Source organism: Lissotriton helveticus, chromosome 1_1 (assembly GCF_964261635.1).
Source record: "Lissotriton helveticus chromosome 1_1, aLisHel1.1, whole genome shotgun sequence".
NCBI lineage: Eukaryota > Metazoa > Chordata > Amphibia > Caudata > Salamandridae > Lissotriton > Lissotriton helveticus.
In genome coordinates this window covers 573,020,688-573,047,382 of record NC_136057.1, presented here as the reverse complement: position 1 = coordinate 573,047,382, position 26,695 = coordinate 573,020,688, and the positions used below count along the sequence as shown (strand labels likewise).

General features: G+C 43.0%; 1 long non-coding RNA gene across 1 annotated transcript in view; it reads left to right on the top strand.

The window, feature by feature from the left end:
* The first annotated feature begins 3,583 nt into the window (after nt 1-3,583).
* The window catches only part of LOC144770151 (uncharacterized), a 206,906-nt gene continuing 183,794 nt past the window's right edge, over nt 3,584-26,695 (top strand). The window contains exon 1 of the long non-coding RNA XR_013598813.1: nt 3,584-3,710. This is a non-coding gene — a long non-coding RNA (uncharacterized LOC144770151). The remainder of the gene's footprint in view (nt 3,711-26,695) is intronic.

The following is a 26,695-nucleotide window of genomic DNA, read 5'->3' as shown; positions in this document are numbered from 1 at the left end:
CTCCCCACACCACCCTACACAGCCCACTGCAACACCACATCAGTCTAAACCATACCAACCTGCTTCTTTACACAGGTTACAGCAAGACACTAATCAGACACAGAAAATGAGGTTGCTCAACGTCTAGTATAAACCATCTCTCTATTATGGCAAAACTCTTCCCGTCACGCCACCGCACCTCACAGCATCCTCCTTGACTTAATACCTCCACACAGGACCATACATTCTATGGTATACAACACACCATACTGTACCACAACACACCTCCCTGTTCACCATACCACATATGCCAGATAGCACCACAAAATCTAACACCACACTAATGTACCCCACACCAATCTACACCACACCAAAATGCAACATCCTATACATTGCACCACCGGATGCAAGTATACTTATACCAGATTACAACATCCCACACTTTATACCAAGCCACATCACAGGCTATCATATTGCACCCCACCCCTCTATCAACCCCTCCCATAGTTCCCTATGCTTCCACATCAGACTACACCACACCATGTAGTAAACATGCACTTCAATACCACAACTATCCATATAAGAGCCATTACATTGCACATCACAGCACAGCAGAACTATACAACAACAAAGTTCAATCAGTACATATCACCACACTGTACCAGCGAACACCAACATGCCACACAAGATAATCTCATATTCACCACTCCACTTCAGTCTACCTCACTACAGCTCATACACTAACATATGCCATCATGTCACATCATCAATTTTCAACACCACATCTCTCAGTACACACCACTCTCAACACACTCAATACCACACCATGCCACACTTTCTCAGACTTTGGCACACCATATCATTACATCTCACCTTAAAGGTCTGTGTACCACATCACCAAATGCTTCATAGCACCATACCTTACCACACTAAATTGCAATGTAATTACTATACAATTCATTGTAGTACAATAGCCAAAAACACACTTGACTCCCCACACCACCCACTGCAACACCACATCAGTCTAAACCATACCAACCTGCTTCTTTACACAAGTTACAGCAAGACACAAGTCTTACCCAGAAAATGAGGGTGTTCAACATCTAGTATAAACCATCTATTATGGCAAAACTCTCCCAGCAAAACCTCACACTGCTGGGCCAAACAGAGCTCTAGTATAATATAAAAATATAATGCAAACCACACAGCCCTCACCCAAAGGCATCTGCTTGTTTACATCCACAAATGGACAAACAATAACCTCGAGGCTCAGGGACAGAGACACAACACCACAGTGCAAATTGAGCAAAGCCACCACAAACACACTGACAACATATCAGGAATACACAAGTCTGATTTCCCCAATAAATGAACCTTCTGTTGGAGAGAAAACTGCCATAACACTTAAGGGGGTTAACAGACCATGTAAATAGTGTAGGGTGGCTAAATAAAACACCTACCATAACATAACAAAGAGTTCTTTTCTATTTGCACGGTTGCTACTAACACAGTATCAGGTTTACTTCCTCGCTTTCTGGATATCCAAGTCCATTTTCTTCTTCGGCTCAATACACCACAGAAAGTCCTATTTTGAAACACTAAGTATGTAGATTTTAAAGGTCTGTCATCTACAATATGGAAGGTCTAGACTCATCCGCAGAAGTGCTCTACAGCATAAACCAATGTGGGATCTGCTTCCCAGGGAACTTGAAAGGGGTCATCTGGTGAACAATGTCACATGAGCTCTGAAAAGCCATCAGTGATGCTAGAACACATTTCTCATTCAGAATGCTGGCCAGGGTCTTCAGCACGCTAAAACTGTGGGTGTTCTAAGAGCATCCTTCTGTTACTGAACAAGCAAGTGTATCAAATGAGCATGACAAAAAGTTTTAAGTGGGGAGCTGAAGGGATGGAAGCGGGTGAATGATATTCTGAGACCTTTTTTAGTGAAAATGTGGTTCAGTTTGTATTATGGTGCGATATTATGAAACATGCGAATACATTGTGTCAATTTATTTTTAAAACAAATATTAAAGAAATGAGGTACTTAGAAGAGACCATTCATAAATCGGAGTGGTTTTAGCCATGCATGCACGCAAGGGTAAAATAATTTGTGGATTGGTTTGTTTTCGCACCCTACTTTAACACATGTCTGTCTCCACATTTCCCAATTAAAAGACTCAAATGATTCTTGTTTGCGATGTTGGCAAACTTTAAAAAGGAGCTATTGGTTACATTAATGCCTTTCATGTGCCTCGTTCTTGTAATCTGATATCACACTCTCACAAGAGTGGCATACCTTTTTTCTCTGGGCTCTCCTTAATTTCCGTTGATCTTTCACTGCTTTTGAGCACACAGCTAATGCTGTTTGAAAATTTCACAGATTGAAAGTCTTCACTGTTTTCCATCACCTTTCTTAACTCCTTCCAGGTCTGGGGGTGCTGTAGCACCTACTGCACCCCTAGTTCCAACACCCGGGGGGCGCCAGTTGTTGGTAATTGTGAGTGATATAGGTGTGGACAAAAAGAAGTTTGTGTTTTTCTATCTGCACTGGATGGTACCTTTGGGAATGTACAACCCAAGGAGTATACTCTGTGTATGGGAGTATGGATCTGTCCTCCTGCCTCAGCACATGTACTTCAAGGCACTTTCATTTAGGAATAGTTTCCACAGATTGACAGGTTCATGTATGTTTTAGCTCCAGCACAAAGAAGCATAAGAATCAGTGCTTAATTTGAGCTGGTGTTTTCCAGTGCTCAGCCGGCGCTTAATCATCAACACCAGTGCTTTTCATTAGAACCAGTTAAGGACACATTCATTTATGCATAGGGAGATTAAGTGATTTGTCCGGAATCACAGGATGTTGAGCCGATGCCGTGGCTCAAACCTGGTTCCCATGTGCCGAAGTCAGCAACTCTGGCCATTACGCCACATCCTTTCCCCACTTTCGTGGTTGGTAGTTAGTTCTGTTTTAGGCGGTGCTAACAGGAGAAATGGGCTGGGCCAAGCTGCCTCCTGACAAGAGCCCCAGCCCTTATTTTTTACAAATTAACCACTACAAAGAATGGTCGACAGTGTACAATTTTTGCAACTGAGATCAAGAGAGCAAAACCTGTGTATCCATGAGACATGGACTCAAAGCAGTAAAACTACAATAAACAAGTGTTGTCAATACTGCAGTGGATTGAACAGAAGACAATCACGAGGAGGCTATCAGCGGTGCCAAATAAGGGGATACAATTGAAGGGTGCTGAGGAATGTAATGCCACGTCTGTAATTCTTAAATGCAATGGTGTGGTCTGAGCCCTCGGATGTGCACTTTGTATCCTGGCTGCTGTAAATACAAATGTACTAGACTAACAGCATCAACTGATGTTTTCACACTCACCCTGAAAACATCAGTAGTCTTCTTAAATGAATGCAAACATGCATAAAATGTTGATAGGAAGTATTGTCATTGTCGATTTCCCAATAACATTACTGTACTGCCCCTAAACAGTGTGAGACTGAGAATAGCCAGCACTACAAGTACTGGAATGCTAGCTGTGTTTAGTAAAGATCGCGTATCAGTATGCTGAGGAGTGTGCTCCCAGAAGATGCAGTAGGAGAAGGCAAGCAGTCAATAAAATGTAGTGTCTGGGGTAGAAAAAGTGCGCAGAGCAGCAGCCAGTGCACCTACCACAACTGGCCCCTTGTAATACAACAGACGCCGGAGACCACCAACACTTAAGGTATGTGTATAAAAGGCATTTTTTTATTTTGTAATTTTTACCCTCTTAAAGCTGTTAGGTCTCTATGACATAGTACTACAATAATACCTATATGCATACTTATTTTACAGTTATTCCTTGTCTAAAGTTTTTAACAAATACCAGAACTGCCTTATAGAATAGAAACAAAATCCATAGCTACTTACATTAAGTATAGAGTGTGTTTCATCAGCGTGGCTGTTTCCCCTCTGCGCCATGTTAACTCTGTAGTCATCTGCCAAAGCCAGTTTACCCGCAAAGATATAATTAGGTGCTCCAACAAATTTCAGAGTGCAAGTGTAGTTACGTCCCTATTTCAATTTTTTCTCTGCACACTCCCAAGGTGTTAAAAGCGTGCCTTAAAAAAGTCATACTTTCACCGACCTCTCCCTGTCTAAGAACATCATGACTGTGCATATTTCCAGACCCTCGGCGCCACCTTTTGCAAGACTCCCATGCTTATCAGTCCATGCCACCTCTCTCCCCGCGTAGAAGCCTTCGTGTCTTAGCAGTCTTTTAGGCGGTTTAAAATTAGGCGCTGAAAATGTTACATCAGCAAACTTACATTTTAGTTTTGCCTCTCTTTAGAGTCTCTTGTTAGTCCTGCTCTTTCTGTGTTGCACCAGCATTTTTTCATCATGTTACATCCCCAGGCCGGGTTGGTTTGCCGCCTTTTGTGGAACTTGCGCCGTCCATCCCCTTCTGGGCTGCAGCAGCCTATTTTACCATTGAAAAAATATGCCTGTACATGTTGCTGAACCCTAACGCATGCAGTATAAGAATGCCATGTTTCTCAGCCATGTCCCCACACTCACACGTAGAGCCAAATCCTCAGCACAGGTCTTTATTTATTTTTTCTTTTCATACTTAGTGTCATTTACATAAGAGACTTTCAAATAGGCTGTACATAATGTTGCACCAGGAAACTTACAGTCTAGGTTTGTGACAACACATTACCCTGTTAAAGAACCCTGCAAGTGTCTGTTACGCAGCCCCCAGTTGCCACATTACTCCCACGTAGAAAGAAACCACAACTGCATAACACTTGTCTTCATTTATTTTTTATTTGATTTATTTTCCTTTTCATAACTGGCATCATTTTACATTAGAGACTTTAAACATCAGTTGCATAATACAAGCCTTTATTTATTTTTTCTTTTCATAATTAGTGTCATTTACATCAGAGACTATCAACTCGAGCTGTGCCTGATGTTGCCCCAGCAAGCTTACAGTCTAGGTTTGTGTCAACACATTACCCTGTTAAAGACCCTGCAAGGGCCTGTTGCACAGCCCCCAGCTGCCTTACATACTGGCCGGGGTTTATCAGCCCTAACACATTACTCCCCCGTAGAAAGAAGCCACAGTTGCATAAAACTTGTTTTCATTTCTTTTTTATTTTATTTCTTTTTCATTTCATAACTGGCATCATTTTACACCAGAGACTTTACTATTAGGATGTGCAAAATATAGCATTGGAAAACTACATGTTTAGGCTTGCTGCAGCTCACTCCACCATATTACAAAGCAGTGCCCTGGCATGTTACACGGCCCCCAGCTGCTGGATTACATACTGTCCATGTTTATCATCCCTAATACATTACTCCCACTCAGAAAGAAGCCATAATTGCACAACACTTGTCTTTATTATTTTTTTATTTTATTTTCATAACTGCTGTCATTATCCTACGTCACTTCCGGGGGGCGTTCCCACCTGTCAAAAATGAATGGTGATGGAAGGTATCATTTCTATACTACTGGCCTACGCCAACTGGAAACAAAGTACGTCAAATTCCTTTTCTAATCTCCTTTTACAATATAAAGCACCCTGTAATCTGACTCATCTTGAAAATTCTGCACTTCTCTTTGCACACGGGAGAAGATGTGACCTAGCTAAAGCTGCTGAATATGCAACTGGGTAACCAAGTATGAATCCAACCCCAGTTCAGCAGCTTGTTATTTTGGGCTCATTATGTAATCTCCCCGTGCCTGAAAACTTGTAACAGCTGACATGGAGGATCTATGCTTTTTCAGAGGTGCGTGCAAGCAGAGCAGGGCCTAGCTTCAGAAACATAACTTTTCTTGTAGATAGAATTCGATTTCTATCTACGAGAATAGTTACATTTCTGAAGCTAGGCCCTGCTCTGCTGGCACGCACCTCTGAAAAGCATACACGCACCCGCTGCGTGCCACTAGGGCCCAGCTTCACAAACATTACTCTTCTTGTACATAGCATTTCTATCCACAAAAAGTTATGTTTCTGAAGCTAGGCCCTACTGGCACGCAGCGTGTATGCTGTTCAGCGGTGCGCAGTGTGCCAGCAGAGCAGGGTCTAGCTTCAGAAACATTACTTTCCTTGTAGATAGAAATGTTTCTGAAGTTAGACGGTGCTGGTACTCATCTCTTGGGTGCTTGCCTGCAGAGCCCAGCTTCAGAAACATTTCTGAGTGTCTGCAGTCTGCGTTCCCGCTATATAAGCACTAACACTCTTTGAAGTGCAGAGTCACTCTGCACTTCAAAGAGTGTTAATTTTTATATCACAGGAACGGGACACGAACATAATAGTGCGCTGGCTTAACATGCGCGCGCCAGTCAGTACACACGAGGACACAGTCAGTGAGTGTCCTCCTCACACAAAAAGTCTTGCAAAGTCAAGCAGTGTGGTGTGGTGTGTCCCCACTTGGTATCACAGAATCGGAATCCGGCTGCTTAGGTCGGAATATCCGCATGAAAAAAACTGCAAATACTGTAGCGGTTTTTACTCATTTGAATTTTAAAACTTAGCAATATTCAACCCTATTCAATTAAGTAGAAGGTGAGATTTTAAGCAATCCTGTAGGCTTGTGAATTGACTCAGGCAAATACTGCTTTACAGCGCTTGGAATAATCATAATTTTATTGTGCAACAACCATGATTGGCGAACACAGTCCTGCGTGCGATGTAGAAGTTGCGCAACAGGGTTCATGGCCATAATGGCCAGAGGCTGAGCACAGCTTCTGACTTTGGAGAGGGCACCGGTTTGCGATGTGTACTGTACACTGACCATTGACTACACCCCCGATGCGGCTGCCTATGAATCACCCACTTTGTAGCCAGCCATTCCTTCATGACAAAATAAATAAAATGCTCACTTTCCTTGTAAATGCGTTCCATGTAGAAAGCGCCGCACACAAATAAACACGTTTCTTCTCTAGTTAGGAGCCTCAGCCTGCTGACTTCCCTCTATCAGGTCTCAGTATATAGCTGGGTCTCAATCGTTCAATCAGCTTTATCCTGACTTCTTATTGGGCCTGAGGCTTTAACTCGCCTATTTTACTTTCATTTATGTCTGTAGTACTAGTGGGGCTCCGCTCTTGTGCCCTCTATGTACCAGCCGCCACTGGCAACAACAGACATAAATGAAAGTAAAATAGGCGAGTTAAAGTGTATATTTTTTGGAGGGTGAACAAAATGCACAACGCTAGCTTTGCTGCCATACCAAATAAGCAGCCTTCAAAAAGGGGAAGGAACCTTTGTTTTTCAGTACAAATGGGCACTGTGCTATGTTATGTTATGTTATAGGATTTCTAGAGCGCACAGCTGCCCCAGCAACGGGGCATCCCGGCGCTGACAGAACTGAGACAAAAGTTTCCAGAGAAAACTGAGCAAGGGTCTAGGTCAATTTCTATACAGATAAAAACAAAAAAGTTTTGATAGCTTTCAGGAAAGCAAGCAAATCATCCAAGGCACTAATGCATAATGGTAGAGAGTTCCACAGCCTGGCAGCTTGGTACCAGAATAAGGATCCTCCGGCCCTAGAATGGTTAAAACGTGGCACAAACGCCAGATGCTGTCCATGGGAGCACAGCTGTCGATGAGGCACGTAGGGATTCAGAAGACCACCAAGAAGTGTTGGGCTATTGGCCTTTAAGATTTTGAACGCCAAGCATAGCGCTTTAAACTGGATCCGCTTGTCAATCCGAAGCCAGTGTAATTCTTGAATGGTGATCGCCACAGAGCAGTGGCGAGGGAGGCCCACCAGTGCTCTCGCGGCAGAGTTCTGGACTCGCTGAAGACGCCGTATCGCCGCTTTGTTGGCTCCTAGGAGCAGTGAACTGGGATAGTCCAAGCGGGATAATATTGTGGACTGCATGATGAGCTGACGCGCTGCCGGGTCGAAATATTTCAGGAGAGGTTTTAAACCTCTTATAAGCCCCACGCAGGTAGCTGCAACTCTCTTGGTGTGGGTCTGGAAGCTAAGAGTGGAATCCATCCAGACCCCAAGGTTTTTGACCACTGTTTTAGGCGGTGGTGTAGGACCAAGAGATGCTGGCCACCGGTGTTCATTCCAAAGGGTAGCCTTCTTACCCACCAACAAAACCTCGGTCTTGCCTGCGTTGAGCTGTAGACAGTTATCTGTCATCCACTGTGCCACTGCTGTCAACCCCTCTCTGAATCTGGTGGCTGCTATAGGACTATTAGCACTACACATATGACAAAATTTCGAAACTAGCATTTCCAATGCAATACGTCTCACATTTGCGGGAGTTTGAGCTATTAGCATTGTAAATGCCAGTACCTGTTATTTACATGTTTTGAAAAGCTGCAAGCAGTGAGTAAACATGCACTTTGTACTTCTAGTCCTTGCTTACAAGAAGCAAGGCTGGCAGTAATAGAGGCGCAGTTACTGCCAGCCTTGCTTCTCTGAAGCAAGGACTAGAAGTACAAAGTGCATGTTTATGCACTGCTTGCAGGTTTTAAAAACCCATAAAAAATAGGCATTGTCATTTACAATGCTAACAGCTCAAACTCTCGCAAATGCGAGACCTATTGCTTTGCAAATGCTTGTTTGTTTTGGGAGGGCGACAGGCACAGAGACAGTGATTTGCCCCAATCACAGGATGTTGAGCTGAAGCTGAGTCTCATTCCTTGTTCCTCAGTTTTAAAGTGCGCAGCAAAAGCCATTACACGCCAAATCTATTCAATGAATATGGGTACAATCCTGAGCGTGTCCCTGAGGGCACATTAAACATGCATTGCAAGATGTCCACAAGCTCTGCGGCCCCAATGGCTGCAGGCCGCGGAGCTCCTTCAGGCACCAGTGTGATGGAAGACCGCTGCTGGGTTTCTTTCCTCCCAAGGTGCGCTAGACCATTGTACAGGCCTCTATCTTGTCCAGATTGGATTACAGTAATTCTCTTTACTTGGGGGTAAATAAGGCGAGTATCAAGAGGTTGCAGAGGGTTCAGAACACGGCGGCCAGGCTCTTGGTTGCACTGCCTAGATCCTGCTTGGTGGCGCATGTGCTCCCCAAACTCCATTGGCTGCCGGTTGAAAAGCGCATCGAGTTTAAGGTGTTGTGTTTTTCTCACAAGATTCTGACACATCAGGCTCCAGCAGGGCTACTTCATTTGCTGGCGCCTTATGAGTCGGGGCGTCTACTGCGCTCCACTGATCTCGCGCTGGCTCGCGTTCCGCGAGTATGGAAAGCAAGGGCCGGAGGTCGCTCCTTTTGTTACCTGGTGGCGAAGCTTTGGAATTCGCTTCCTGTCTTTATGAGAAGCACTACGAATCATCTGGCCTTTCGCAAAGCCTTAAAGACCTGGCTGTTCCCTAAACCGGCTGTCTAATTCGTTACCCCGCTCTTCTTGGTCTCCTGTCTCTTGGTTTCTGGTTGCGCTGGGATGCCTCGTTGCTGAGGCAGCCATGCGCATTATAAATCCAAAATAAATAATTAAATAAATAAATAAATAAAGATGGGATCAGTGGGCTGCCCTCACTGAAATGGGACAGACCTCACTAAAGGGCAGTCCTCTCTGGGAAGAGGATCCTTTGGTCGCACTCCGCGCTGGTGGACCTCCTTGCTGATCGCACTATTCACTGGTGGCACTTCTCACAGAGGGTCACCACTCAGTAAAGGGCACTGTTTATTGAAAGGTACACCTCGCTGGTGACACTCCTCGCTGAAGGGCACTCCTCCGAGCAAAGATGCTCCTTGCGGGTGGCACTCCTTACAAAGGGGCATTTATCTAAGCTGGTACTCTGGGGCAGCTGCACACGAGGGCTCTCTTTACTGGACAACAATTGTGGACTATGTACTACGCACTGGGGACATTCCTTACTGAAGGGCACTTCTCGCTCTGGTGCAACTGCTCACTGAGTGCTCTCCTTAACCTGGAGAACACTTGTGGATTATACACTGCCCACTTAAGTATTGCCTGGTTCGTGTCTATATATAAGGACTTGCATGGTAAAGGAAATGTGTGGTATAAGCATTGCGTGGTAAAGGCATGCGTTGTAATGACATACAACCTCACTGAGGCATCATACCAAACCCACAAAGTGCGAAAAACAGGAGATGGAGGTGAATGGGAGTTGTGAAGGACCATGCTAGTGTCAGGGTGGACTATATTAGAAACGTTAAAATCATTCTTGAAACCCTTCAAACATATCCTAGTATTGAGGTCTGTGAGTTGTACAAAAAAGCAGGAGAAAAGCTGTTGATAAAGAGGTGAGTAGAGCCCTTTTCATAAACTGTTACCTGCAGGCTCACTTACTTGGGTTTTGAGTGTTGGGGAGGTGCAGTGGCTCCGGAGAGTCTGGTGAGTCAGGACTGGGCTGACTAGACCCGGGCAGCATTTAGAGTAGGGGGAGGAGATTTCCTTTCACCTGAATGGGCCTGGTCTGCCTTCCACAATGCTGTCCCCACCTGCTGCCAGGAAGCTGCATCAAAGAGGACAGAACTGGTTCTGACTGAGCACGGGGCTTCTCTGCCACCAGAAAAAAAAATATTTTGTAGTATAAATATTAGGGCCCAGACCCGAGATCACGTCTGGGAATCAAGAGGAACCTTTGCCAAGGAGTAGAGCCAGAGAAGCTGAGGAGGAATACTGCCATTGTGCTGTTTTGCTGTCTGAGGTTGGCCTGCAGTGGCTGCTTGCTGCCAAGGAAAGGCAAAGGGCTTTGCCTTTTTCTGTGTCCACTGCTTGAGGAAGATCTCCAAGGGCTTGAAATAGAGCTTGCCTCCTGGTCTGAAGTCTCAGGGATATAAAGGCTTAATTTCTTCTGTCTTTCTGCATCTGGAACTGCTGTTTCAGCTGCCACAGAAGGAAATTGCTACACTGACGAGGCAAGTGATCCCGTAACCTGCAACAAAGCCATGGGCACCCCTCGTGAAGAGCATGACGCCCCACCCCAACTTGCACTGTAGGCCCGACTCCTGTTATGTTGTGCCGCCTCGACTCCAAAACCATCACTGAGGCCGCTGCCTGCACTGGCGCCGAGGACACCACTCGTGACATCCATGATGCACAGTCCTGACTCGCACCACAGCCCAACTTCACCGATGCCAGTGCTTCATCAATTCGGAGCTGATACCTGACGTTGGTGACTCCGGAATCCATTGACACCCCACCGTCGTAAGGAACCGATGCCTCAACCCAATGCAACGTCTCACCTCCCCGACATCACAGGAACCAAGGCTTCACCTCCCCTGGGGTTGTACGGAACCAATGCTGCCCAGTGCCAACAAAGCCACCTCCCCGATGCTGTGCACCGTCTCTGCCTTCATCGTTGCCAAGGTACTGTTCTTTGGGGGTCTGCTTGACTCCGTGTCTGATGCCACACCCTTCGCGGTCTGTGCCGTACTGTGCCAACTATTATCTGTCACTGCGTCGTAATAACTCCAGGTGGACTTGTTAATTACTACAAACTTTATGTGTGTGAATAACCTATTTTTAAGGATATCTTGGATTTTTGTTGTTTGGTTTTGTTTTGGTTTAGATAAAGATTATTTATTTTTCTTTTATTTTTCTAAACTGGTGTGGTGTCCATTTGAAGTGTTTTCACTGTATTACTGTATGTTTTTACACACTGCCCTGAGATGAGCCTGTCTGCTCGGGCCAAGCTACCAAGGAGGTGAGCAGGGGTTATTTTAGAAGTGTAGCCCCCTTATCCTGACTAGGAAGAAGGGCCGCTACTTGGACAAAGGCACCTACCTCTGCCAACTAGAGACCCCCATTTCTAGCACTCACCATAATTCAGCACCAGCTGAGTATCATTTAGCATCACCTGAGCATCACCTCTGCATCAGCACACCACCTCCTCAGCACCACACAGCACTACCTCTGTCTTTCCTCAGAATCTGCTATCTGATGATTCTCTCCTAAAGTCTGTCTGCTGCTCGTGTTGTAATTCCGGTACTATTTCCCAGCCTCCTCCCGTTGTTTATGTCCCCCCCAATAACAAAAAAATAAAGCTATAACAAACAAGCATTAGATTAGGCAGGAAGAAAATGCTAGAATTGCAAGGACAAATACCTAGAATACGTTTTTTTAAGTTAATTATTTTTTAATTGGGTCATTCAGTTGTACACAACGTGTTCTTGGTTATATATATATAGATATATATCTATATATATATATATGTAAGGTAACAAAAATGCTTATAACACTTTTTTATTATAATTTTTCAACATGATGCACAGCTGCCACACTGATCTACAATATAGCTTAAAGACATTGGCAAAGCCGATATCTCTGGCTAAACACATATAAGGTCCCAAAGGCATGACCTATTGGCTATGCCAAAGCTTGTATGCATAACTGTCCCTTCAACACCTAGTCAGGGGTAGTAAGTGTTAAATAAATACATTTACAATTGAAAGTACACACAGCTCAGCTGCTAACTCTTTGCACTACCACTTAAAAATATTAAATCTTTGTTATCACAAAGCTTCGAGTGATTCAATCAATTAAAGCCTCCTTCACATTTGCTGATTACCCATAACATTTTCAAATTAACTTGTTGCACACATTTGCATTTCTTACAGGCAGGCAGTCACCCTGGTAGGAAGCCTTGTTTATCTGTCTACCCAGCTTCAGTTTCACAGCACAGCACATACTAACTCAGCTAAGCATTTAGACTATTGGAATGAACTGTTCTAGGATGGATGTCTCCTTAGAAAAAATAGGGGAAAGTCTTTTCATAAATTAAAAATGTATGGGGACCTCGTGCCCCTCCAATACAGCCCTCGTTGACCACGGGTGTTCACATGTAGGTAGCTTGCTCTCTATTTAGTGTACTAAAACACAGTACACTGTTCAGAGAGCAGCTAGGCTTATTAGAGGGTAGTGCTAATAATTCGTTGTACCCACAGAGGCAATAGATGAGACACACCCTCAAGAATAAATCTGAGACTAATTTACAGAAATAGTATCGATTTTTGTGTAATTTTTAAGGGTTGGGGTTGGAGTGAATTACAGGGCTGGGTATCAGGCTTAAGGGTAGGTAGGCTGGAATATGCAATTTACCACACATATCCCTTTAGCAGTCATGACTTCACAAAGAAATCTGTTGAAAAGGCATGCAGGGTAAAGTTGTGGACGTAGTTCAGACAGCATGGGTAAATGACTCTTCCTCTCCCCGCTTCCTCTCCCATCTGAACTTCACCATAAAAAGACTTGATAGCCTCAAAAGACATGGCAGAGATATATCTGTGTTTTATCGCAACTCCCTCTAGATCTATTCCTTCCCAGTATCTAGCCTAACATTTTGCGAATGCATGGGATTCGAGCTTTTCACATCAAATAGGTCACTAGCAAATCTGCAACTCATATACCACCCACCTGGGGGTAACAAAGCCTTTCTTGAACAAATCACTGAAATAATTCCTGTTCACTCCATACAACACTCAAATGGTATCTTCCTTAGAGTCCTCAACCTTCACTAAAACAACAACAACAACCTGTTAGTCTCAGCCCTAAATATATTCTCACTGATAAAAACCTAGCACAGGCCTGCACTAAACCTATATAAACCAAAGAGGCCATTCTGAATCTCAAAATATCCAAAGATGGGAAGATAAACATTGAATCCATCATCCCTATTGAATGGTTGCACCACAACAAGATCATAGTCAAACTTACAGCACAAACACTTAAACTTAAACGTCAACAATTCAAATGCATGCAGTGGGTCATAGACACAAAAAACGGTGAACAAAGCTGATCTAGCCTTATGCCATATAAACCTCATCCCTTCACAGGACATAAAGGATGTGAATAAACTTACGGCTCACTACTACCAGGCAATGTTAAACATAATTGAAAGAGTCACCTGAAAAGAGACAGAAACAAATTGGTCCATCTATGGTACAACCAAAACCTAAATGATGAAAGGAGGACACTGAAATTAGCAGAAAGATGCTGAAGACAAGAACCCTCAATAACACATTTGTGGTAGCTACATCAGAGTAGAAAAAATACAAGAAAAATATTTGGAATGCAAAGGCATCACATTTTGGATCGCATCTAGATAAGGCTAAAAATCAACCAGGCAAACAACAGTCCAGCATTGAGAGCTCTGCAACAGGTAACAATTCCTTAGTCAAGGATTGAGAGGGATTCTCCACCTTCTTTGACAAAAAAGTAAGAAAAGTCAATCATTGTTAACTCAATTCCAATTATAGAAGAGGTTCAGACTCATTCCTCACCTCTCGAAATAGTTCTCAATAGTGGCCAAATGAACCCCCGACCTAAGAGGCCCACAAATGAATCCACCTGCTGTTAGGGAGGATACGTTTAATGCTTAAACAGCTGGGTGTAGACTATTTAGGTCATTATATATCCAAAGAGGGCATCAGTCCAAAAATGGAGCTGCTTAAGGCCATAGAAGAGGCACCTATTCCCTGTAACAAAGACCAATTGAGATCCTTCTTAGGTTAGTATTACTAAAAACGTGTGCTCCATTTTGTAAACAAAACCAGTACTGTCAGAGAGTGATTGAAGAAAGAGCTTGTGTTTGTGTGGAGTGATGAGTGCCTAGTGGCGCTTGACAAGGTGTGGTCTAACATTGTGTTAAATGATCCTTTGAAATTGGTTGATATGAGAGATCGTAGCATCATAGTAACTGATGCTAGCAATATTGGGTTGGGTTCTGCACTCATACAGAAAAGGAGTGACGGGAGAGAGAACGTGAGAGCCTTTGCTTACTGGGCACTTTGGGGGAGGAGCATACACACTCAACCACTTAAATGGAAGCTTTTGCACGATGGGGGGACCACGGCATTTCTGCATGTATGTATGGGGAGTTCATTTTCTGCTAAGAATGGATCACAAATCATTAATTGACTTAGTTAGCACAAACAGGGGTGACAAGGCTACTCCCATGATTGCCAAGTGGAAACATCACATATAAGAGTTTAATTATGAAATTGAATAAGTTCCTAGCAAAATTAACACTATAGCTGACTGCTCGCCCAGAATACTGTTAAAGGATTCATTTGGGGATGTGGAAGATGGAGATGATGGAGATAATGAAGGGGTGTGTTTGTCACATTCTATTTGCAGTGTGTTGCAAGGAACATTGGAAGAGAATGAATGGAGAGTGAACTTACGCAAGGATCCTATCCTTAGCAAAGTCATGCCGTAGGTCGTGTTAGGGTGGCCCAACCCTACGTCTCTGGATGAGGATTTCATACCATATGGGTATGCAGCTAATGGATTAATGTATGCGGAGGGACTCCTGAGGAGGCTGGGTCACCTGGTAGCTAACACTAGTTTAAGGCAAAGCGATTTTTCACCATGAAGGTCACTGTGATATAAGGGTGAAGAAACACAGGGTACATGAAGATTTCTGTTGATCTTGGGCTGACAAAATGGTTGAATGTTTTATGCATAACTGTGGGTATTGTGTTCTTATTGATAAATCTCAGGTGACCCAACCTACACAGATTAACCCTGTGAGTTCTCCTTCAATTCCATGGGTGAAAGTGGTATTGGATATAAATGTTGTAGGTGAAAATTCAAAATGTGCCATTGTTCTTATGGATTATATGTCAAGATGGACTGATGTGGGTTTTGAAAATAGTGTCACCTCTAGTGCAGACATTTAATTTTTCACAGTGAAATTGTGAGAGAGGGCTACCTTGTGAAGACTGTGATGAATAATGCCACACAATTGGTGTCAAATGAGATGAAGGTGTTCTTAGATTCATAGGGCATTAAGCATATAAAGCCATCCCTCTACCATCCTTGAAGCAATGGTCCTGTCAAAAATATTTCCATCATATGCTGAAGGACCATTTACAACTGGTAATGATCAACAAATTGAACTGGAGATCAGCTTTAGATGACATGCTGTGGGCTTACGGAGCAATAGCAGTTGCTCCACGGGGGTCTCTTCTATTGTACTGTTACGGGGTAGGATCCCAAGCAATAGTGAATGGATCAGAGTCATATTGATGTGGCAGGTTTCGCAGGTGTGGTAGATGTGAGGGAGAAAATACAAAAGAAAAATGGTGGGGTTGGCATGAAAAATGATTCCAGGGATTTTAGTGTGGGAAGTTGAGTCAAAATCAAGAAGCATGGTATAGTCTCAAGGGTGAGATGTTTGATGATTTCATTGATGCACTGGATGAAACATACACCGAAAAGATTGTCACATATCTCAAAAATCTTGCAGATGAAGGACTTTAATCAGTAATCATGGAATTACATCCAACCGACAAAGTCACATAACATCAAATCAAAGATGTGTTAAATCTGATGTTCAATCTGATGCCAAATGTTCATTACGAAAGAAATATTTTGATCCAGGAATGACAGATAGCTGGTGAAACAATTGACAAATTTGTTGCGAGGCCTGATATGCTCATCAAACACTGTAAGTTAATTGAATTCAATGATGAAGAAACTATTTGTCTCTGAGTTATCGACGGACGTCTGTCAGATTCATGCAGATGAAGAATGCTGAGAGAAGCCCTTAGCTGAAGTGAGTCCTCATGGCCTCCTGAGCTGAGGAACGTGCCAAGGAAAAACTGCTGAAATAGAGGTCGGAAGAACCCTGAATGATTCAGCCATGAACATGAAAAGTTGAAGGACACAAAATGATGTTACAGTTATTCCTTGCATGGCCAATGGCTGTTCCTAATATATACATGACTTTGCCACAGTAAGTGCTCTTGTAAGAGACTTAACAAAAAGAAATGCTTCATTTTACTGTTCACACATATGTGAACAAAGTTTTACGAAAATCAAGCATGCTAATTAGAATGCCACTGAAATGGCCTACTTTGATCTGAAACTTCATACAGAGGTTGTTGTTGACACATGCCCGTCAGGTTGAGAATGATCCTTGCCCAACACAATGGACACCCAAATGCTCAAAGGTATATTGTGGCATATGCAGGCATAAGTTTGCACAAACTGAACATGCCTATTCACCACTGAGAAAAAAGTTTAGCATTGGTTTGGTCTTATGAACATTTTCATGTATTCCTATATGGAAAACTTTCACTCTTGTAACAGATCATCAAGCATTGCTTACCATCTTTGGCAACCAAGAAACCAAGATGTCTCCTGGAATTGAATGTTGGAATTTGTGATTACATGAATATGACTACACTATTGGACCAACCAGAGAAAGATCAATGCTTTTCACGAGTGCCAGTAGAGAGCACTTGTAATACTCCCAAAGCTGCCAAAGCCTACATTAACTTCATTGTGAACTCCAACTAAGGGTGGGTGGAGTGTGACTACGCTGAGTTCAACGGATAGAACTCCACTCTGCCCCAATAAAAAAAAAAATGGGAACCACAAACATCTTTGGTAAAGTAACTTTATCTTTACATGCTAAACAGCATATAGCTACCTGACAAAAGTGAGCTTGGAAATATATCAAGCAGTGAGAGAGGTGATGATTTTGGGGTCACCCCTAACCTAGGTAGAGTACCAAGCAGATGTCTTGAACACAAAGAGCACATCATGCTGAACGATTCGGAGGTGGTTCCATCCTCCCAGGACCACCCCAAGCAAAGTTATGGGGAAAAATACACAATCCCAACCAAAGGCCCATCAAAGCATCATGGGGAGAGATTCTAGAGTGCAGTGAATATCATAGTATCGCTTCCCCCATTGAGCTGGGGAGAGCAACTGCAGCTTCAGGAATGGTTTCCTCTGGATCTGGTAGGTCTGATGGAGGTGCCCATCCCACCGGGCACCTCTACAGTGATCCTTGGTTGCCACACCTCCACCAATAAGGCTGAAGGTGTGGACAAGACCAAAGGACATCATACAGATTATAAGAGGTCTCAGCACACCTCCAACAGCAATCATGGGGCGATAAATGGGCAGTTTCACTGGGTCTGGTGCCAATCTTTCAGGATCTTGAACAATCAGAATTTCAGTTGCTATCCCTATGGTCGATTGCATTTTCATTTAGATTAAGCTCAACTCTCCTAAATCTCCTTTTATTTGTTCGATAGTCTATTGACCCCAGGGCCATACGCGATATTGTGCCCAACTTTTCGCAAATCTTTACCTCCCTTGGTTATTGACCATGCTATAATCTTGATAATAGGCGATTTTAATTATTGGGCTAATGAGGAATCTGGTGTGCATACATCTGCAGAACTCACTGACATGCTAAGAAATTTAAATCCAGTACAGCATACTTACTCACCCACCCATGTGAAAGGCCATAAGTTAGATCTGGTATGGTATATTAACCTTTCAGTAACTTACATCACTGCCTCCCTGTGTGTTTCGTCAGACCATTTTCAATTACATTTTTGTAACTTGGCCTACTCCTCCAAAACCGTCACACTGTACTAGAATGGTCTTCTTTGTAGAAATTGACCTCAAGTAGACCTTGATTCCTTTTTTGAGTCAATAAATGCCATTTTACCCATTGCTTATGACAGTGTGGCCATCATGTGGAAGATATAGTTAACTGGGTATCAGTAGATAACAACACACAAGCTAGATGCCATGCAGCATCCAAATGGTTTTTGGCAGACCTAGACCTGCACTCCGCCATGCAGAACAAAAATGGTGGATCAACAACTCAACAGGGGATTATGAAATCTATTCTTTTAGTTTACAGAATATAAAACACTAGTCAGACAAGCCAAGACTGTTTTCTTTTCAAATAAAATCTTGGTCTCCCTGAAGAAGTCCAATAAATTTTTTACCATAGTCTCTGAATTGTCCAATCCTGATAGGGTGCCATCCTCATCCAACTGACACATTTCCTTCTTTATTGAGAAGTTTCAGATAATAAAGGATAACATTCCTGCCAGCCCCCCTCCTAATGTGACTATTATCAAAAGTCAAATTGGACTCCCCCAACGACACTTGCACCCAGAGAATTTTATAAATGGTTTTCCAACGTTTTCCTGACATAGTCATTTTCCTCCTCAGCCAAGGCATAGTACCCAACATCTACAAAGAGGCTATAGTGGTCCTGCTCCAAAAGAAAATGGGCAAGGACCCATTGAAGAACTACTGACCAATCTCCTTGTTATCTTTCTTGGCAAAAGTGCTGGAGGCTCATTTTGCCAGTCACCTCTGTTCCTTTTTAGAGGAATCTAATGTCCTTGACCCACATCAGGCAGGATTTATGGCTGTTCTTTCAACTGAAGCAGGCAATCTTTCAGTCATAGATGATATGTGGGAAGAAGCTGACAGAGGCTTTTCCCAGGCATTGGTCCTTCTCGATCTGTCTGCGGCCTTCGACCCGATCAACCATGAGTTATTGATCAACCACATCAGTGCCACAGGCCTTTAGGACTCAGCCTTAAACTGGTTTGTTTAATTTGTAAAGGACCGCTTACAATCTGTCTGGCTTTCCCCCTACAGCTCCCCCAAGGTCCACTTAACCTGTGGAGTACCTCAACGATCTTCGTTATCCTACAATGTTTATAATCCGTATATTCGTCCACTGGTACACTCTCTAAAAGAGATGCCAGTCAGAGTTTAAAAGTATGCAGGCAATCTGCTGCTGTTGTTTACCATTAAACAGTTACCAGAATCTGTGGAAATCTTTCAAAATTTTATGCTGTACAACCAAGATTGGATGAATAGTGATCACTTAAAACTCAACTCTGATAAGACAGAGATTGTCATTACACATAATAAGGTCAATCTGTGGAATTCTTCTTATTGGTCCTCCACAATGAATACCCACCCACAGCCTAAGAGCTCAGTAAACAGTCTTGGGGATCTCATTGATAAGAGTCTTTCCATGAAACCGTCACGTTTTCCTGTTTTGTATAGATGTGCAAAAGTTTGAAGACTAGCAAATTTCTCACATTTGTTGCCTTGGTTCAAGTAATTTTGGCTATAGTCATTTCTAGATTAGACTCTGCCAACTCCTTATACATTGGCCTCCCTAAAGTCCTGAACCAAAGATTTCAATTAGTTCAAAAACAGGCTGCCGGGTTTGTTTTTCAACAGCTTACGTATTGCCATATCACGCCCTTATTGAGAAAGCCTAATTTGCTTCCAGTGGAGCAGAGTTCTAATTTTAAAACAGGTTACATCATTTTTAAATCTTCTCATTGCAAAAGTCCTGCTTTTATATCACCAAGAAACAAAAAATATACCCCTAATCACAACCTAATGTTCTCTCATAAGAGCCTCCTCACAATGTCGAGGGACATCGAGATACCTGAGACCCACTTCCTGAGTGGCCCAACTGTCCCGAGATTGTCTCTCCAAGTTGCCTGCTGCTGACCCTGAGGACCTCAAGACGCATAACACCCGGGTGACATGTTCGCTCTGCACTTGGCCCCAGCAGCCCCAGCACCAACCAACTTAACTTGCTCCAGTGGTCCCCACGCCCTTGCAACCTCCTCCCTCTAAGGAGACCCACCGGACTTACCTGTAAGTCCCTCTGTGCAGTGCTTTTTCATGTTGCACCCTTCTTCTATGCGCACCAGCTTCCAAGACCTCAGCACCTCTGCTCCCGGCCAATCCTGGATGCTATAAATCAATGTTATTTTTACAAATTGGTCTTGGATTTATTCTTGAGTGTGTGTCTCATTTATTGCCTCTGTGAGTGTAACAAATGCTTAACACTACCCTCTGATAAGCCTGACTGCTTGACCACATTACAACAAAAAGAGAGTTAGGGGTACATACCGATGCCATCCGGAAAGACTCCTAACAGCATCCGATTCAGTCGGATCTGATTTGGAAGCCTTGTTTCAGACTGGCTCGGACACATTTCCGGATGACCAATCATGATGTCTTGAAAGCGTTTGAACAGTCCGGCTCAGTTCCCAGCGGCATTCGAAATAACAATGAAGTACAGATCTACGGCCTACATTTACGGGTGAGCGATTAGGATGTTGGATTGGGACAGCCTTTCCGAGTTGGTTGTTCCAACGTGGATTGGCTGCTGGAATTTTACTTTAGGGGCCTGTAGCAGGACCTTCTTGCCCGGGGCCCTCCGAATCGGGGTTGTTGGGGTACCCATGGCTTTGGAAGACAGGCTCCCATTGAAGTCAATAGGCGTCCAACTGAACGGTGTTCGGACACACCGTAATCGGTTGGTTAGACTCCCACGAATCCGAGTCATTCGGAAAGCATTCTGAAACCGATTTGTTGGACTGCTTTCCGGATGGGATCATAATCGGCCCCAATGCATTTTCTACTTTCACCTCTACCTGCCTTTTGGGGATCTCTTGCACTCTCTACAAAGTGCACTTCATTTTAGTACACTGTACAGAGCGGCGGATTTCTACAAATGTTATTTATGTTATGTTATGTGATGTCATGTTAAGTTGTGTAATGTCATGTTGTCTTGAGTTGTATAATGCACTAATCACCCGAGAGGGTATCCAGGTGCTTGGGCAAAGTGTGTATGTGTGGTTCCAAGGTGCCTATATGAAGAGCCAGGTATTCAGCTTCTTGCAAAACTCAAAAAGTGAGGAGGAGGTTCTGATGTGTTGAGGGAAGTTGTTCCACGTCTTGATTGCGATGTAGAAGAATGAGGGACCCACAGTTTCGCTTTTGTGGATGCAGGCCGCGTGTGCGAGTAAAAGTGAGGCAGAGCGTAGGTGTCTAGTGAGCTGATGAAAGTGTATGCAACTGTTCCGGTATTCTGGGTCTGTGTTGTGAAGCTCTTTGTATGTGTGCGTGAGTCAGTGAAGCTTCCTGAGGTGCAGTGTGATGTGCCTGCAGTGTGGGAGGTTGAATTTGAGTTAATCAATTGTAAGCTTAATTTAGTTTAAAATGACAAACCATAAAAGCATCCTAAAATCATAAAAAACATCTACACATCACAGAATTATAAAATTAATTGAAGCAATTCATGATAAAAAGCGTAGCGCTTAACTCCCCACAAGCTTTATGTGCAAAATATCTGTTTAAAATGTACTATCACAATACATATTTCTCAATACATTTTTTAATTAGCCATAGTGTTTAGCATCACAATATTAGATAATATAGTGCAAGAAATAAAGTGCAAAATGGTAAACCATAGATTTACACCGCAGCTAAGTATACAGTACTATCCTCATTTATTGTATTATGCATGTCACAGAGCAGCTGCGCGGGTGGACCCAAGGTGCCCTGGGGGCACCTTCGAGGACACGCTTCCACCGACCGGAAGGCCAGCCCCCGCCTCGGACGGAAGAATAAAAGGGAAAGAGGCAGAACAAGCGGTGTTTTTCGACGTGGCAGAAGGAGGCAAAGGATCGGACCCTCGAGACGAGAAAGAATGGAACCCCACGACTGAAGGAGGATCTGGACCGGGCGATAACAGAGGAGCAGAGAGCGAGAGCAGAGGAGCGGAGAGCAAAAAGAGCGAAGAGGACAGCGACAGAGCGAATCCAGAGGCCCCGGCCGGCGAGAGCGAGGACCTCCAGGGAAACACTCCTTGGGAAGGTGCTGAGGACGAGGCAGCCGTGACCTTGTTACCGGGTTATGGTACAAGGCAAGCGGGGAGAGGGGCAGGGGTGGTCTGGCAGAGCTGGGGGGTTTACCAGGTGGCGTTTCTGGGAAACTCTGATGCGGGGCCGGCGACGCTTAAACCCCGGGGGTGCTACTGTCCCAATAAAGCGGGCAATGGAGACCAGCTTAGTGGCGCTAGCATACTTGTGGTACACAGAGGCCTCAAGTGGAGTTAGAACTCTTGGCCCTTCCTCCCTTCTAGCACGGGTGGGTTCCCTCATGAAAACCCCCTTCCTTATTGTCTCCTTAAGCTTAATTTCTTTGGTACAAAAGCCTCTGTTTGTTTGTATAACTTGGAGCGGCTGGGTGAGGTAACACAGTGCCCAAGGCAGGAGGTCCCCCTTTTCCAAATCGTGTGGGAGCAATAGCCAAAGAACCCCATGTCTCTAACTGCCTGTTCCACTCTCCATTTCCCCCAAGGCAGAGACCCAGACAGAAGAACCCTCCCAGGAAATATCTGAAGACCATCGGAGAGGCGACGAGTATCCAGACCCAAGACCCCGGAAGACGTGCAGGACACATATAAACCTCAGAGACATTGAGCTATACTTGAATAAACTGGTGCTATACCGATTCCCTGGCCTTGCGTCCTTTCTGGTGTGTGACAATGCCCCAGTTTCTTCATAGATGAGTGCTTCAAGGTGTGAGTTACTGTGTTTTAATTTAAATGCCTTCTGAATGAAGACTGCCACAGCATTACGGACTTTAATATTACTTAGGCTACAGATATATTCAAAAGCAGATCTATATAAAAAATAACCCCTCCTTTAAGAACAAAGGTCATAAGAAACACTTCTTAAACTCTCTATAAAAGTTACAAAACAAAATTAAATGTAACGTTGTCTGATTTGATTTGCCGTCGCAGGGGCACTTTGGCAAGTTTTGGCTCCATTTGCCCATTTTTGGAAAGGCTATTAAAAAATTAGCCAAACCCATCCGTAGTTACAAGGTAAAATCTGTGTCTTGTGTTTGTGACCTGCAATAGATAGTTTTGTGTCCCAGTCCCAAAGGTTCTCTCAAATTATTACTTTTTTCAAGGGTTTCGTGTTTGCATCTACTTCCCTCAACCAATAATGTGAGTCCACCATACTAGTTTTTTATTCCTTTTTTATCATATTCAAGTATTTGTGAGGTATTTTCTAGATCAACATCCTCAACATATTCAGTTAAAAGAATTCTGATATATATCAGCCACAGGATTTTACTCCCATGGTCCAGTGCAATGCAGTCTCTCATTATGTCTTGTGTAAACCTTGCACCCCCTTTGCTCCCTATCCTATATCAAGTGTTTAAACTTAAGGTACTTATAAAATCAGTAATATACGGTGCCCCAAGTTCTTTATGTGCACTATATGTGGGGGTGTAATTTGGTACAGCAAGAAGTCTACGTAAAAAGTAATTTTCTTTGGTTTGAAGGGTTACACAGTTCGTCCTGAAACTTGGTGTACACTCTCCCTCACCCCATAATGCACTCTAGTACTCAAACGGCTATACAATTGTGAAAGATAATTCACAATGTCATTTGGTTCCCCCATATTATTCAATGTTTGCCGTAGTTTTGAATGGTTTACTAAATCAAGGTAGTTGTAAGGTCAACGAAGCAAAGGTGTAAGTGATCATTTTTCATGATTGTATATTTAGAAATCAGGAGGTGCAAAGTGATGCACTGTTCTATTGTGCCTATCTCCCTTCTGAAACCGTATTGTGTTTCAGTAAGAAGTTTATTCACCCCTGCCCACAATTCCAGTCTCTCCAGCAATAGCCTGCCCAACACTTTAGATGTTGTATTGAGAAGGGAGATTGAGCGATAACATTTGGAGTCTTTCCTATTGCCCTTTTTGAAGATCAGGACAATGATACTTTCCGTCCATGTTCTTGGAATCAGTCCTTCAGCAATAGTATTAAACACATTTTGTAACAACGGACCCTGCAAACCCACATTAAGTTTAAAAATGTAAATGGGGACACCATCAAGACCAGGTGCCTTTCCATTTCCACATTTTTTTAAGGCCAATGTGACTTCATCTACGATAATGGGGTCCAAATTGAAAGTAGCAAAATGAATAAAAATGTTATCATCTAATTCACGAGTATATATTGGATCACTATGTATTGTTGCGACAGGGATTTCATTATCTGAATTAAAAACCTTCATAAAATCGTTAATCCACTCTTGGGGTTGTACTAAATTTTCAATTTTTACAGCACTGCTGTCTTTAAAGTAGGGGTGGTTTATCGTTTTCCAAAAAAGGGAAGAGTCCCTAGTATTAGCTGCCTGTGTCAGCTTCTCCCATGCTTCACTTTGAATCTCCCTCTTTTTCTTGCCATTGTCTGTTTATATATCGTCCTCTGATTTGTGATCTGTTCATTATCTTTTGGTCTAATTTTCAAAGCCTTCTTTTGTAGGTGGTTTGTTACATTCTGAGTCAAACCAACTAACTATCTTATTCTTTTTGTTCCTATTCTTAGTTTTTAGACCCTGGGAAATCGCTGCAGTTATTTTACAGAAAGCCCCGTTTATATCTTCATTTGTTGATTCCCCATTTTTACATAATTCTATATACTTTTTACAATCGATCAATAGTCTCTCTACAAAATCGGTCTGGTTTATTCAGGACCATCTAATCGAAATGCCATTTTCTCCCTGAGTTTTAATGCTTGGTGCTCAACACACTCCCCCACAAGGAATATAATTTAATCTGACAGTTAGGAATACTGAGGTATGAGCGCTTCAACAGCTTTTTTCAACCTCCATTTTTACTATATGATTCTGACTGTGGGCCGAGATTAATATGTGACCGATTATGGAGCAGTGACCTTGCCCTTCAAAAGTTGGTAACTCCACTTGTCCCTCAAGTAGCGTCTGATCCACTACTTCCAAATTATATTTATACAAGGTCCAGTAATTGATAACTCATATGTATTATGTGGGAAATGGGTGTAGCTTTCTCCAAACACATTCTCATATCCACAACACTTTCCTTCAAGAATGTCACATTTCCTACTATTGCAATCTCCAACCCAGATAAAAAATGAGTTACCCTTGATCTGTTTTAAAAACAGGTCAAGCTCCTTCTCATTGGATACAATCACTTGATTTCTGTTACTGTCAAAAACATTGTTATAGAAATTAAATATCATAAAACACTGTCATTATAAACTTGCTTCAATGTCAGTGGGCATGTAACCAAAATTAAGACTACTAGACCTGCCTTTGCCCTTCCATTTCGTGATGGAGTAGCATGTGTATCAATTGTTGACAAGCCATCGAAAAAAAGGGTTCTGTGTGCCCAGTCTCTTGTATACAAATAATTTGACACTTGTTCAAAAATGCAGGCCATGCCATAGCATCTAATTTTGAGTTAATGCCGCAATGTGCCATGAAACTATAATCAAATTATGGGCCTGCAAATTTAGTGTTGACATTAAGCCTTCATCAGCAAGGGAAAAGTTTTGTTTAGCAAATGGTTCAGCACCCTGGTGTCAATCTATATCACTGCATCGTCTGAGTGCTGAGAATCTATTGGACAAGGGCTGAAGTCTATACCTATCAGCTATCAATGGACCAGTGTCATGCTCTTTTGAGTTTCTTGTAAGTGGTCTATAAAAATATCCAAGCTGTACCCCGGTAATATTTCTTTTCCCATTGGCTGATGTTTCTACATTATTAGATATTTCTTCAAGCAAGACTTCAACCACTGCCGGATGCCGAAAAAAGACCACCACACAGTCTCCCACTCAGTTTTTCTGGGATCTCCCTACCCAGGGTACTCTTCTCACTATAATAATGTTTCTTGCCAGAATATTTGTGTTACGATGAGAGTGTTCTTCAAGTCTACCCAACCCTCATTAACACCATCCTCCAATACTGGAACATCTCTAAGGATAATAGTATAAGGTGTAGCCTCAGATGCTAAATGAAGCTAACCTCAGTGATTATGTCTAGGATCAGTTCTTTCCATTATTCTATCCTGATTTCTAATTGTAGAGCTTATGGGGCTTGTTGTTTTTGTCGCATTTCGGGATGATAATGGTAATTTCAAATCCCTTTTTGTAGTTTTCTTAACTATATTCTCTACAATTTTTCCCTATTTTTCTCGTCATACCTAGATGCAGCTTTAGCTGATTTCACTGTGCTACATACAGTCTTATTACTAGTATACCAATATATGTGATGTATTTTTTTCAGATAGTACTTTCTCGTGAGATGACAAATCTGTAACGACTTTCAGGATCTGCGCTACATCATC